Here is a 16,017-nt window from a genome sequence, read left to right on the forward strand (position 1 = left end):
ATTAGGGTCCTAGGCTTCCCAACCTAATTCAATATTCCACTAAGGAAAAGGGCATATTAAAGGAAAAGAACAGAGACTAACAGTAGAGATTAAAATTCGTTAAGGTATTAAATCTCAAGTAGGACAGAATGCTATTTAAACGGTTTTAATGAATACAAGCGACAGTGTACTGGCTGGTTTTGTGTGTCAACTTGACACAGGTTAGAGTCATCAGAGAGGACAGAGCCTCAGTTGAGAAAATGCTTCCAAGAGATCCAGCTAGTAGGCATTTTCTCAATTAATGATCAATGGGGATGGTCCAAACCATGGTGGGTGGTGCCATCCTGGGCTAGGTTCTATAAGAAAGCAGAGCAAGCCATATGAAGCAGGCCAGAAAGCATTGCTCCTCCATGGCCTGTGCATCAGCTCCCGCCTCCAGGTTCTAGTTTTGCTTGAGTTCCTGTCCTGACTTACTTCAATGATGGATTATGATCTGGAAGTCTAAGCCAAATAAACCCTTTCCTTCCCAAGTTGCTTTTGATCATGGTGTTTCATCACACCAATAGTAACCCAAACTAAGACAATTATCATCTAATATTTTATGTTATTTAAAAACACTTTTTATGAAATATTTTTCCATAAATTCAAAGCCACACGTCACTTTGGATAATTCTAGGAACGGATCTTCAAGTACCCCCAGAAAGAAGCATACGGATGTTTCTCCTATACCCAGATTAGATGACTTTAGCAAATGATTTATTTATTTTACTGTGAAAATGACTGTGGATATTTTTATATGCTCCTTTATAACGAATTTTTAAAAGTCTGTTTATTGTTGCATGTACATAATTTCAGGGCTGGCCTTTGTATATTGGCTAAACCGTTAGGGGGCGCCTCTGTGAGGTCAGCCTGTTCTACACAGTGCGTCCCAATAAAAACAAAATCACAATGGTGGAGCTGGTTACCTTAGAAAGAGACGAATACAAAAGTAGAAACAGCTATGTTTTATATAAGAAAGTGTACGGGTGCTAGAAAAATCATAAAGAGAGATGTACTTTACTTTTTAACCACTTTGTATTGAAAAAAGTAAACAAACAGTGTGTCTTAGCGTCACTACTGATATAGACAAAAATGGCTGCTACTGCTTAGTAGATGCCGAGTCCCCGACACTGCTATGGGTACACAGCAAGTCTGGAGACACACAGGATGGCTAAAAGCAGTGTATCTCACCCTGTACATAACGCTTAGAGGGAGCCAAGAGACGGCATAAAACCAGTGCTCAACTGACATCAGGAAGCTAAAAGATGTAATTCCATATATAATCTTATTTTCATGAAATCTAATTCTCATTGATGATGCTACATAAATAATTGTGCTTGACTATAAATAACCACTTGAAGATGTTTCAATGAAACTCTGCCTCCTTCCTCTCTGTAGAACCAAGAGTCCAGAAAACGAGCTCTTTTTTTTTTTTTTAATGCATGTTCTGAATGTAACAAACACCTTATAGAAACTGGAAGTCTTGCTGCCCAAGCTTATGGCCAAGATGAGAAGAGAGCGTATATATTTCAGGGCATCTTAATGATGCCAAGAGACTATGGTGACATTATCAAACACCTACTTTTGAAATCTTTTTGCACTGAAAAAAAATAAACAGCATATTTTAATTTCACTCCTCAAACCTACAGACACGGCTCAATTAATTTTGGGTGAGCACTGGCTGAGCACTAGACATGATGCTTTGCATGCAGCAAGTTAGAGGATGCACAGGATGGGTACAAATCAGTTTCTCTAACCTCGGGCGTAATGCTTATAAGGGCTGAGAAAGGTGACGTTCATCCAAGAGCTCAGAGAGCTGGGAATGGAAAAGTCAAATGTTTGCATCTTCTGCCCCAAACCACACCACCATTTCTGTCCACTAGAAACCTATCTCCTCTTCAATTCATTTTTCAGTAAATTTTACCACCATCTACCTAGCTACTCAGGATTAATGAAACCGTGGCTATGCCTCAGCTCACCCCACTCCCTTGCTCACCAACACTCACTCTGAATCTTGGCATTTTTCATGTCTCCACTTGCCAGGTACTGCTTCTTGTTTTGAAAACGAAAACCCCAGCTGTTCGAATTTACCAACTCAGGAGCTAGATGTCGTGGTGAAAGCCTGCTAGCTCAGACAGGCAGCGCACAGCTGACCTTCCTACTCCACCAATGTCCCAGAAGGAAAAAGCTTCTCCTTCTCCACACTGTCTTAGATACCCTTCCACTCAAAGACCCTCCTTTCTGTTGCTTACGTTTATTCTCCATCGTCGGTTGGTTGGTTGTTACTTCCCCTCTTGGCCTAGGGTTGACTTCATTGCTCCTGGATTAAAGGTCTGTCCTAGGGTTGGGCCACACTACAGGTACTTGTTTTCAGTAAACAGAAAGCTGGAGGATCAAAGGTTGAAGCCATACCACAACTAGAAACATCCACAGCCTTGGAGTTCAGTGTGATCAGATATCCTGCAACAGCTTCCCTCAGTTCAGTTCAGACACGGTTCTCCATCTGCAGGGTGGGAGTGAGTGCAAGCCCTGCATCCAGTGAGAGGTCCTTGAACACCAGGCACTGTTGGTTCTTTGTACAGTGAAAGTATTGACAGGGATCAGACAGCAGAGAGAGAGAGAGAAGCAGCTCACAGAGACAGAAAGCATGGATGTCCTTGAACAAGGGTAAACTCAAGCTCCACCATCGAGGTGTCTAAGGCAACCGCTCTGGAGCTCCCAGCCCATCACCTGTTTCCCAAACTCTCTAAATCCCTCAACAGCTTCTTATGGCCCCATAGTCCGTTGTTTATTTTGACTTCAGGTAAAGTAAAATGGTGACTATACAGAAAGTGGAGGATACTGTAGTGAGCTCACCAGCATGAGCGTCATTTCCTTACTCACCCCCTGCCAGGGCATCATTTATTTTCCTTAGAGGAGGATGTTTGATGTTTGCTCTGACATCCACCATTTCCTAGAATTGCGCTCGAGGCTTTTCATGATCTGGCCCCACCTGTCTTTCCACACTTTGATGTTAAGATTTAACTTTTCCTTCTCCCTGCCTTATTTCCTTGATTCTTTTGCCTTTCTAGCACTGTCCCCTCTTACCAGGCTTCTATTGGGTCCTCTTATTTACACACTGCCTGTCCGGCGTCGGGTGTAAACAATCATAATCTCCAAGAAACACCCACATTGAACCCCATAGGGAATGTTCCCAGACCCCCAAATAAACCAACACAGAACAAGTAGCCCAGCTAGGCTTCAAGAAGGTCCACTCTCTCTCTCCCTACGGTTCCCCCTTGAAAACAAACATTGGGTTTACAGCTTTCTCCTTGTTAGAAACTGACTCTCCCCTTGTTGGGCGATGTGTTAAAATTTTAGTGGTGTGGTCATCATTCCTCAGCATAACCTCCTCATACCGTGTGTGCTCATAATTGTCACACAGATGTGACAAAAATGTCCTGGCAGGGTGTGATGGAGCACACCTATAATCCCAGCACTCAGGAGGATGAGGCAGGAGGATGCTGAGTTTGAGGCCAACCCAGGCTACACGAGAAGCCCTTTCTCAAAAATGCCACAACCAACAAACAAAACCTCCAGGTGCTGTACAGGTGGGAAGCAGGCTCAGAGATTAAAGACTGTTTATCAGCACAGTCAAGTACACCTTACCTGAATGCTTGGGGTACGGCCAGAAGCATTTCAAATTTCTATTGTTCTTCTGAAATTTTTGGAACATTTTCAAATATACAAAGAGGCATCCTGAACACCAGACCCAAATCTAAACAAAAATTCACTTGACAGTGCCTGTCTCACAGACTGCAGGGAGTTCATGAAATATCCTTAAAAAAAAAAAAAGTATCCTTAAAAAACTAAAGTAGAAAACAACTCCATGTTGATTTTAAAGTGGCCATCACCTTCCAAAAAAAACGAACCAAAAGAAACCAAAGCAAAACGACAAAACCACATCTGAGTCCACCGGAGTTTTCTGGGAAGGAGCATGCTAAAAGGGGCCGCCTCTGAAGATCACTCCCCAACACAGTCTGCCTGTATCTGGAGATTAACTGTGAGAAAGATTTTTAAGGAAATGTTGACCACTCTGAAGATTCCCGTATTTACAATAATAAGTGCAGGCATTGATTAAACTAGGTAGAAGTAAAAAAGAATTCTCTATGCTAACAGGACTAATTTAGGCTGTAAAAGCATTTTTTTTTTTTGGCTTTTTGGTTTTTTATATTAAGAAAGCTTTTGTTTATAAATACTACCCGTACTTTAAATGATTTTTATCACCACAGCGGTCATGCAAAACCAACTGGAATTATTTTTTATAAATATTTTTAAACTCTCTCTCTCTCTGTGTGTGTGTGTGTAAATTGCATACACCCGTGGGGGTACTTCATAGATGCCTGAGGAAGGAAGGCACTGAGTGTTGGATCACTCTACCTTATTCCTTTGAGGCAGGCTCTCTCCCCAGACCCGGAACTCACATTTTCCCACTAGGCTGGCAGCTAGGATACCCTAGCAGCCCTCTTGTCTCTGCCTCCTACAGTGTCAGGTTACAGTGCACAGAACAAGGTTCTGCTTCTTACCTGCTGCCCCACCTGAACTTGGGTCCTGTGGTTGCACAGCAAATGTTCTAAACCACGGAGACATTGCTCTGGCTCCTGAAGTTTATTAGTAATATGTTCTATTTTCTCCACCAAACCTTCGTTTTTGTTTTTTAAGTTGAGGAATCTTACTACGTTGCCAAGATGAACTCATATTCCTGGCCTCAAGACATTTTCCTACCTCAGCCTCTCAAGTAGTTGGAGCTACAGGCCTAAGACACTGCATCTAGCTTAAACTGTGTTTAGCTTAACAAAACTAAGCTGGTGCGCGCGCGCATGTGTGTGTGTGTGCCACACATGTACATTCATTCATGCTTGTATCTTTCTGAGACCCTGTCTCAGAAACTGTCTCAGCAGAGTAATCAGCCCTTAATAATTCTGCAGCACTAAGGTCTGTCAGATGATCCTGGGCCAGAAGGCGGAAGAACAGATGCTCCAACATTATGTAGTAGAGGGAGTGTCCAGGTGTTCAGAGGTCTCTATAAATTGGCTAAGTTTTAGAAGCTATGCTTTGTGCTTCCCACAATTATAGATGTTCATGTATCTCCACCAGTCAAAGATAGTTGATATATCTAGGTTGGGTATTGGGTTACACCTCTGATTGAGCAATACCAAACTTATAAAGCCTATGATTAACATTTTTAAAAAAATGTATATGTGCAAAAAGAAAAGGGGGGCATGGGATAGGGATTTTCTAAGGGGGGGAATGGGGAAAGGGGATGGCATCTGAAGTGTAAATAAAATATCTAATAAAAAATAAGTAAAAAAAAAACAAAAAATAAAAAAAAAAAGAAAGAAAGAAAGAAAGAAACTGTCTCAGAAAGAGACCCAGCCTTGAACTTGTGATGTAGCCAGAAGGTGACCTTGAGCTCCTGATTTTGCCTCTACATGGCTGCATTGGAATATACTTATTTCTAACTTTCAAATCTGTAACTTATTAATGGTGTACACAACACAAGCTCCCGTAATCACCCCTAACACTTGGGTGGAACTTTTTAAATACTCTTCCAAATGCATTATTGGTTTGATCTTCCCCGCAAACCTGAAATATATATATATTTTTAAATTTGTGCATCTGTGTGTATGTCAGTATGGGTGTGCATGCACTTTGGCATACGTGTGGAGGTCAGAGAAAAACTTGTGGGGAGTTGGTTCTCTCCTTCTACTGTGTGGGTCCACAGATCCAACCGGAGTTGTCTGGCTTGGTGACAAGCACCTTCACACACTGTGCCAGCTTGCCAGCCTGGTGTATATTATCCCTGCCTGGGTTTTACAGAGAGCTCCTCCTGCTACAAGTGAGGACACAGACTCAGGATGAGTTCTACAGTAAAGAAAAGGGAAAGAGCTACATTGTCTTTGGTGTGGTGGAAGAACCAATGTCAGAGGTGAACAGGTTCCCAGGGCCGCTTGTCTCCTGACTCATCAAGATTTGTGGTCTTCCACTGATGACAGGAGTCCCCAGGATGGGTCAATTTACCTCCCCTAACTTTTCCACTGTTGCTTTCTGACACAGCAGATGTGCACCACAAACGCAGAACGAGATGATGCTGAGTTTGTCCTGCTAGGGAGGTGACTGCACAGGGGACAGGCCATACAGGGAACCAGGTAGATGTTGTGTCTCAGGGAGACCATACTACCACGCCTTCAACTACATCCTGCAAGATCTTGTAGGGGTCTGCTGATTCTGTTTTGGGAGAGGTATCCAAGTATCAGCTGACATATGCCTTTTGTAGGTAAAGATATTTAAAAACTAATACTGTCACTGGAGGGTTCTGGGTCAGAAGATGCACACCAGCACCGTGATGTTCAGTGACAATGGACAGACCATGACCAAGCCAGGGTAGATCATTTAGCAGTTTTGGGTTTCGGTTTTCTCAGTTAGTACAGTCTCACTGCTTTGACTGCTAGCTTTCCTGGACCCCAAGACATGTTTGTAGAGTAGCAAATATATAAAATTCTACTTTGAAAGGAAAGGCACCCGCCAGGTGGTCACCATCGTGGACATGAGTCACATGCAGCCCAACAAGAGGGATAGGGAAACCAAAGTACTGGGCAGGACCAGTTCTCAGGAACAGTGGAGGCAGGTGCAAATGGAATTTATGGATGACTCTATCATCTGAAATGTCAAAGTCCCTGATAGAGAGGGTGATGTGTTTACCCTACTGGAGTCAAAATGAGAGGCTCAGAGGTTGGGCTGACCTTGCTGCTGGGTCCTGGATATCGACCACTTAGCCCATGGAATAATCTGCAACTGTTAAATACAGCCTTTGTAGTCTTTTAACTCTTCGAAAAAAAGAAAAAGAAACGAACAGGGTGCCGATGGTCACACCAAAGACATCTGAAAAGGATGGTGTAAACCGTGTCTCTCTTGGAGAGATAGAAGCAGACTCAGGTGACAAAGTGAACTAACATTTAGGCGCTCCAGGTAGAGTCTTGGTGTGACAGGAGATATTGATAGCCCCCAAAGATTTTTTAATGGTGGAATTATTTAGTTTGATATCAGCATGTATGGAGGACAGGTTCAAATGGGCTTAATAAGATAAGAAGTAGGCAACGTTCACCCAGTGCTATGCTCTTACTACACAGAGGCAGAGAAAAAGGCCAACTTGCATGGCAGAACATTTAGAATCTTGTCTCTGGTTTCCAACCCAGACTTTGCCCTTTGAAAGAATTAAATCTCCCAGCTCTCTTGTTTCTTCTGCCCTACCTACAGAAGGGATGGTGTTAAAGATAAACTACTGTTTTATTGCAATTTTAAAAAATGACTTTTTTTTTTAAAAAAAAACATGATTCTATATTTTTCAGGTAATCCCACAGAATAAGCCACATAAATAGGTAAATAAATCATGTGGGGGAAAAAAGCACCGGCTGAGCACCATTTACTACTACTTAGGCATCTGAATAGAGCAAGGGAAGGAAGGAAGGAAGGAAGGAAGGAAGGAAGGAAGGAAGGAAGGAAGGAAGGAAGTGCTTGCTTGCTCTGTGGGAGGCCTGGTGTGGACTTCCCTGTCATACTGGAATTAATCTAGTTAAATAAGACCTCACCTTTAATCCCAGCACTTGGGAGGCAGAGGCAGGCAGATTTCTGAGTTTGAGGCCAGCCTGGTCTACAGAGTGAGTTCCAGGACAGCCAGGGCTACACAGAGAAACCCTGTCTCGAAAAACAAACAAACAAACAAACAAACAAAAGACCTCACTATTAATTGTGTTTGCTGCATGAAACAAGATACTGCCCAGGCTGGCCTCAGACATTCCTCCCCCTTCCAAAGCATGCTCTCCCACATGTGCCTCTAATTAGATAAGACTTTAATACAGACTTCTTGATTCAGGTTCATCAGAGAAAAAAGATGAATCATTAATACTACAGATAATTATTTTAAGTAGAAGCTAAAAGCTGAAAACTTCCAGAACCAGATGTGGTTAGTGAGAAGCAAGTTCAACAGTCAGGAGTTACAGGGTGAGCTCAGAGGTCAGCCCCAGAGGAGCGAAAGGTCGCCAGCATGCTACCAGCAGACCATTATATGACTACAGAGCCATAGTTTTTACTATCATATTTACAGCCCTAGTAAATAACTCTGATTAGTCTAAGTAAGTTTAACATGGTTGATATTTAATAAGCTTTTCTAAAGTATTTAAAGTTGAGGCTGGGGCAATGGCTCAATGGTTTAGAGCATGAACCTATGTTCTGTTCCCAGCGCCCACAAGGCAGCTTTACAGCTATCATTAATCTGAGCTCCAGGGGATCTGGAACCCTCTTCTGATCTCTGCAGGCACAAGCACATACTGAGTACACACACACACACACACACACACACACACACACACACACCATGCATATACATTGAAGGAAATAGATTTTTAAAGTACTCAAAATGGAAGGCCAGCAAGACGGTTTAACAGGAGGAAGCACCAGGCTCTCCAACTGGTGTTTGGTCCCCAGGAGACATACAGAAGGAATCCTGTAACTTGTCCTCTGAGCATGGCATATGTAGCATATGAATGAATAAGACACAAAGGAAAATAACACAAAGGAAAGGGGAATACTTCAAGTAACCTTCTATCACTGCAGATCAAACCCACGGCCTGTGTATCGTAGGCCTGTGCCCTGCCACTCAGCCACATCCCAGCTGCTGACACTGCAGAGCTTGATTTATGGAGGCCATCCCCGGAGGCCATCTCATAGCGTTAATGCTTAATAGTAAACACTTCACTAAACGAGAAAGAACTTTCTGGTAGAAAATTTTCAATCTTATATTTGATTTTGTTTTTGTTTTTGTTTTTTTAATGGCTAGCACATCATTCCAGTTTTAACCTGGATGTCACGTATGTGTGTGCATACACCCATACCTGAGCCACATACTACAGAAGTTAATGTATGTATTACATATGTAATATATATTATATACAAGAAAACACATACATATATGCAGCATAACTTACCAGCAAACTAACATCCATCTATGTAGGCATGTATATAAAATCTAGAATCCTCATTAGAAAATGTGTGATAATTTGTCTTTCCATCCATTTGCCTGTAATCCTAGCACTTGGCTAGTAGAGGTAAGAAGATGAGGAGTTCAAGGCCAGCCCCAGCTAGATGAGACTCTGTCTCAAAACAAAACAGGAAGAAAAAAAGTCTTCCGAGCTACTGACCAAGAACACGTGCCTCTGTATTTTACAGCTGAACAAGGTGTCTGGTTAACTTAACTCATGGCCAGCATGGGGGCAGCTCCCAGAAGCAAGCTCCTTGATAGACTTTGGGTTTACCATTTCCTTAAGAAACCTTTACCGGCTCACCAGCCCCACCCAGACATGACAGAGCCAGAAGGCAGGTTCAGTGGGAAGAAAGCTTCACCTACCATTCCTCATTCCGCCGTCATGTGTCACATCTCCCACAGGACAGACACAGAACACCCTCCGGTGCACCTGAACTCCTGGCCCTAGGTGAGTCACACCGTCCCACAGGATTGCTTAACATCTTACCTCCCTCCAAAAGCCTCTGGCTTTCCAACCTTCTCTGAGGTGATCCTATACCTGTCCATAGTCCCACAAAGTGTCCCAGCTTGCTACTTACTTGGGCTTCTCTTTCCTACTAGTTCCAAGCTGAGAGGGTAGAATCCATGTTTTACAATGATGCTGTCACTGGCCTCTAGCCAAGCACCTCTATTCAGGACCTACAATGGCTGCTGAAGGTACAACCCAGACACTGGAAGACCAGAATTATCCCACATTTTGTCAAAACCCTGGAGAACCTGGAGTCAGTCATATCTGCATATCCATCAGATAGAAGCTCCCAGAATTTCATGGAGCTACTTTTTCTAATTACATATCCCATCATAAATTCTACAAAAAAAAAAAAAATTGTGATGTAGCATGTGGTATGAAAAAGAGGTTAAAAACGAAAACTGCTTTCTTTTAAGATGTTAGGAGTCATGAGACAAACTCTCATGGTGCAGTAGATACTAATGTAGTTGTTCAACATTCGATTTCCAAAGTATGGAATGCTGGAGAGACTTAACGTTTTCTTGAAGTGGTTTAGTTACAATTTCTGTAATCAGAATTCTCAAAACAATAACATATCTTACTGTGGTGAAAATGGCCCCGTTTATCTGTACCTTCTTCGTTCCTTGCCTTCCTTTCTCATTCAGCTCTGCCTCGCTGGATGCCAGATGTCCCTTCCCCAGAGTACACAGAGTAACAGCTGCTCAATTGCTCTAGCACGTCTTGATTATTGGTGTCAACACCCATAGCCACTTCATGCACGTGGCAGGTGCTATCGTCCACATATGAGGACTGACAAGCTAAACTCAGATATCTAGCACAGAGACATAGGCTATCTGGACCCAAAGCCTCTCTCTCAGCCACTAGGTTATGGCGTGACCTTCTACGATCTTAGGCTGTTTTAGTAATGAGGAATGTGCAGTTTTCCCTCTCTAAAGGCAATGGATTTCGCTCCCAGTGAGTCACCCTATGGAGAAGGTGATTCACTGCACACCTTTTCCCAACTCAGCTCTTCCTTCTCATGGTCAGCAGAGGTAACATCTGTGTTTATCCTAAGCTTACAACCCTCAGAGGCTGACAAGCGGCGGGCTACGGTACCTGATACCATGAGTGACTGGTCCCTGGTGACTTAAAAGAAGGGCATTTCCTGGAAATGTGGGGGCTGGACATTTCACTGTAGTGAAGTATTCAGAGTGAGAGTCACGTCGTTGCCTAGTAACCGGCAGGTTTGTGTTTGGCAGTGGAAAAGGCAGCTCAGTCCAGGTACAGCTGATTATTTACTCAGTGTGACCTTCTCCCAGCTCCACACTGACTCTTGGATTAATGCTTAACCCTGACCCTTCCCCCCGAACTCTCCTCACTGGTAGTGGAGGCTCCTTCAGCATTCCCTTTAGGTCAATAGAATTCAAACAGGATATGCCGTATGGAGAATACACCCATTCCTCGGAGCTGAAGGAAAGGTGAGATTGGAACAAACAACGACAGGATTCCTGCTCTTCCAGTGAGAGCAAGCAGAATTCTACTGACTGAGGAGTGAGGAAGTTGCCTTTTTGTCCCGCTTTTACCAGTGAGTTTCTCTCACACGTGAACTCCCAAACGGTAGTGACTCGTTAATGCTGACCTCATAAGCAAACAAGCTTTTCCTTTTTGTTTTTTGTTTTTGTAAGAAGACCAAGTCATTTGGTGGGATCCATCTCAGACCAGAAACACTATTTCATTTTTTCCCCCTTATATCAAGAATTGTAGGATACAATATAAGCAGCTTTGGAACTGAGAGACTTCTCACCCTCAAATACCATTTGGGTGGCACATCTGGCTAAAGTCATTTTACTAATTCCTGTCTTGGGATTCAGGATGGAGGATGTACTTGGGTTCCTGTAGAAGCTGGTGATGTTAGCAGGGAGCACTGCACAGTGCTCCCCAGGCACACAAAATCCTGGATGAATAGGAATCTTCAGCTCCCCTGACCCCAAATACTCCGAGCTAAAATCCCATACGGCTCCAAGAATTTTTGCCTTTGCCTGTAATTAAAAAAGCACTCCTTGAGAATTTCATTTGTGAATATCGTGAAATATGATCAGATTTTTGTTGGATTCCTCACTTTCCTGGTTATTTAATATTCAAAAATAGCTATTTTTTTTTTTTTACCTGAAAACATTTATATGTATCAGATACACAAATGGGTTTGGGTGTTTCTGTTTGTTTTTCTATTTTTAAGTTTCTGTCTTGAGTATTCTGGGTTTTGTTTCATATGAACATCATTAATTTCAGTGACATATCTATATACATACAACAAAGTAAGACGCAAGCTTTGTCTCCTGGAAAAGCCCTAGATCCTACATTTATTTAACACTTTTGGATAAAAGGATACAAAAGTAATTTTAGAAATTTTCTTCTTTCTTCTTGCCGTGTAATATTCATTCTAATACTAAGTTTTCAGTATGTCTTATACCCACAGGTACTGATAAACACTCCAACGATAATATGGATTTTACTCTATTTTGATAACTATACAAATATAGACTTACTTAGCAATTTTTGATTAAAATATTTGATTTCATAAATCCCCCCTCCAACATCTCCTATTCCCCCTCTCAAATTCATGGCCTCTTTTTAAATTATTATTGTTACACACACACACACACACACACACACACAACACACACACACACACACACACGCACGCACATGCACACACACGAATGAATATATAAATACAGACTGGTAAACTCGTTGCTAACATTGCTTGTATGTATGTTTTTAGGTCTGATCATCTTAAGCATCATGTTAAATCTTTATCATCTTCAAAACAGTGTCCTTTCAAAAGACATATTAAAAAATTCATAGAATATTTAGGGAACGAGTGGTCTTACAATCCCAAACTGGCTGTGTTTAAAATTACTAACAAGGTATAAAGGGTGTGAATTATTCCCCAAATAGTTTAAAGTCCTTAACCTTGTCTAAAGCAAAATTCCTTTAAATAGAGTACACAGTTGATAGGTGGACTCCCTGTGGCCCTAAAGAAAAAATGTCTAGGTTTCTGCGTATCGTTGGAATTTGAAAGCTGGGGACCTCAGTTTCTGAGTTTGGACGTTAAGCGATGAATCTGCCTGCAGAAACCTAATTTAAACTCATGAATGTGTTGGTACCTGCTTCACAAAGACTTTAAAAGAATTTCCTTCCTCTGATTAACTGGGGACTCCTCCTCATCACTTGTGCACAGTGCTCTGTCTAGGACAGTGAACTGTTTGTTGTCTATATACCTTGAGAACCAAATGAGACTGACTGTCTTGCTTTGAAACGGTGTTTGACCTTCACTTAGGCATCTTTCCATTGTGGCCAGGTGAACAAGATAGCCTTTGTCCCCTGTTTCACAGAGCCCACAGAATAACTGAGAAAATACACAGTTCACTATCACACAGGGAGATAAAACGTTTGGGTAATACACAATTCACTATCACACAGAGAGATAAACGTCTGGGTAATCAAAAGTTTAGGTCTATAGCAACACAGAGCCAAGGACACAACCTTGTTCAGAAAGTTCAGGGAAGGCTTCCTGCAAGAAAGGCTTTCTTAACTCAGATCTGAAGGACAAAGAGGAGTCATGTTATCGAGTGAGGGGTCGTCTGAAATAGAAGGGGTGGTATGTGCAAAGGAGGAGTTATATGTTTACAAACAGTAGGCAAGTCAACATGCCTGTAATGAATAAGTCTGGATCTTAGGTAACACAGAAGAAAAGACATTTGCATTTTGCCCAAAGAATTATGGGATCTGGGGGTAACATTCTCCATTTTGTATTTTACAAAAATCCCAAATGTGATTCTGGACATGACCATCAGATCATAAACACGTTAAGAGTCTACGCCTAACCGGTGTGATGTCACCATGTGTGTGGCTCAGGAAAGGTTGATGGCTAATAGTTCAGCTGGTAAACAAGGAAGACCTAGATTCAAATCCTATCCTGTCATATTTCAGCAAATCACTTAATACTGGGGAAAGTCACCTTGAGGTGGGAAGTGGAACCAAGAGCAGAGGAGCTACTCAATATGGCTGTTGCAAAACCATGAGGTGACATGTGTAAAAACCTGGGAACAGTGGCTGCCACAATGTCCCTCAGTGTTCCTTGTCACCCTCACAGTGAACAATAGCTGCACATCACTTAGTGCCAGCTGCTATGATTAATCTTCATTGACTGCATTTCGAATCACACTGGAGACAAGATTCTGAGTGTGTCTATGGCGGTATTTCCAGAATGGAAGAGGGAAGGCTGACTCTGAGGACCCACCATATGAATTGGGGTCCTCAAGCTGGATAAAAAGGAGAAAGTGTTGGGCATCAATAATTCTCATTCTCTCTCGTTCTCTCATTCTCTCTCTGTCACTCCCCTTCCCCCTCCTGCTCCAGTGCCTTCCCTGCCATAACGGGCTGTCTCTCCGCCAACTAAAATAAACCCTTTCGTTAATGAGCTTCTTGCCTGGCATTTGATCTCAGCAACGAGAAAAAGTAGCCAACAATCTGCAAAACCAAGCTAGCAAATACCGAGCACTCAAACCCATTGCTCTCGACGACTGAAAACATAACCTCTTCATTTGACCTTTGCCAGAAGGTTGAGCAATGATACACCACGTAAATTCTTGGGGTTATGAATATAGCTTAGTGGCAGAGTAACACATAGCATGTATGAAGCCAGAAGATCAACCTTCAACATAAATAAAAAAATATATATGAGAGAATAACAGTGTCTTTGTTGTTGTTTTTAACGTTCATTTCTGCTCAGTGTGTATGGATATTCTACTTGCAGTTGTAAGCTGAAATAAATCCTTTCGACAGAGGCTTCTAACTGCCTTTTACATGCAAGGCCTGGCAGAGTCAATGGTTATATATAAATATTTGTTCACCGACTAAGTCACGCTGAGTCACATGTTCAAAAGTGGGATCGGTGGCTCATGCTTGCAACTCCAGCTGTTGAGACTCTAAGGCAAGGGGATCATGAGCTGGAGGCGGGTCACACAGGGAGTCCCTGTCTCAATAAAACAAAGAAAAGGTTTCACAAGTCATCTCCTGGCTCAGAAGATCAGAAGTCACTGAGGCAATAGTATAAAGGGAGAGATGACCTTACTTCACTGTTTGCCACTGACTTTGTAATTATGGCCCTGGAAACTTTCAGAGGCAGAGCGTGGGGCGTGCCTTCAGGTAGATACCAAAGAGGGGCAGAAGTGGGCATGGTAGCATGCACCTCTAATTCCAGCACTCAGAGTTCAAGGTCAGCCTGGTCTACATTTTGAATTCCAGCCTGGGCTCATAGTGAGACCTTTCCTTCCTTCCTTCCTTCCTTCCTTCCTTCCTTCCTTCCTTCCTTCCTTCCTTTTTAGAAAAGTAAAGAAAAAAGAAAACAGGAAAAAGGAATGCACCAATACAGATGGGTGTGGTCAGGGTGAAACTGTAGAAAGAACTCACACAGTGTTTCCTAATTATAAACTCTGAAATTTAAAGTATCTTGAAAGGCCACACTGTCTGTCACTCTGCCCAACATAAGACTGTGCCACAGACTCTGTACCATCCCAGGAGCAAGAGGCCACCCATCTCTTCACACTTAAAGCCCAGAGAGAAGGCTTTAGGAGCGATTACAATCTGTGCCCACAAGGCCCCTGCTTTCTCCAGTGTCTGTGTTTTCCCAGGCTCAGTCTGGTTTTCCCTCCTTTCCCTCCGTCACACAAATCGTGCTTAATCCAAACTTCCAGACCCTTCAGAAAAAAAAAAAAAAAAAATAGAAGCCGTAAGTATGTCCCATAGTCTAAAAGTGAAAAGTAAACTATTTGAAAGTTTAACAAATGCCTGTAAATCTTTACAAGAGGGGAAAAAAAACCCTTCCTATTTCAACATTGGAACTGAAAAAGTATTTCATCTGACTGGTGAGCAAAGAGACTCAAATTTTAAAAAATTACTATTTTTCACATAATAATTAGCCTTTAAAAATCCCAAATTATCAAACTGCTATTCAGCTGTAAAATAAGATAAGTCTTAGGTTTTACAATTATGAACAAAATTTAGTGGAATATATTAACCAGGGCATTGTTAATGACAGTGAAAAACAGACTTAAGTGCACAATAACTAAACATCCGCTTATGTTGTGGCAAATACTAGGAGATAATTGATTACTCCTGTTCCATGTGTTGTTGCAACTGGTAAGAGGTTCCTGATACACTCGTGGCTATAGAACAACGTTATACAGAACAGCGTTAGGTGTCTCCCTCTGCTCTGTTTCTTCTTCTTCTTTTAGATTTAGTTATTTTATATGCATGAGTGTTTTGCCTGCATGCCTGTAACATGTTCACCACATGTGTGCCTAGTGCCTGCAGTGGTCAGCAGACTCCCTTGGGATCATAGATGGTTGTGAGCCATGCATGATGTGGG

General features: G+C 42.2%; 1 pseudogene; it reads left to right on the forward strand.

The window, feature by feature from the left end:
• Positions 1–6,385: 6,385 nt before the first annotated feature.
• Positions 6,386–6,799, forward strand: LOC117707435 (small ribosomal subunit protein eS28 pseudogene; annotated as a pseudogene).
• The last annotated feature ends 9,218 nt before the right edge of the window (positions 6,800–16,017 follow it).

This window comes from Arvicanthis niloticus, chromosome 4 (assembly GCF_011762505.2).
Source record: "Arvicanthis niloticus isolate mArvNil1 chromosome 4, mArvNil1.pat.X, whole genome shotgun sequence".
NCBI classification, from domain to species: Eukaryota; Metazoa; Chordata; class Mammalia; order Rodentia; family Muridae; genus Arvicanthis; species Arvicanthis niloticus.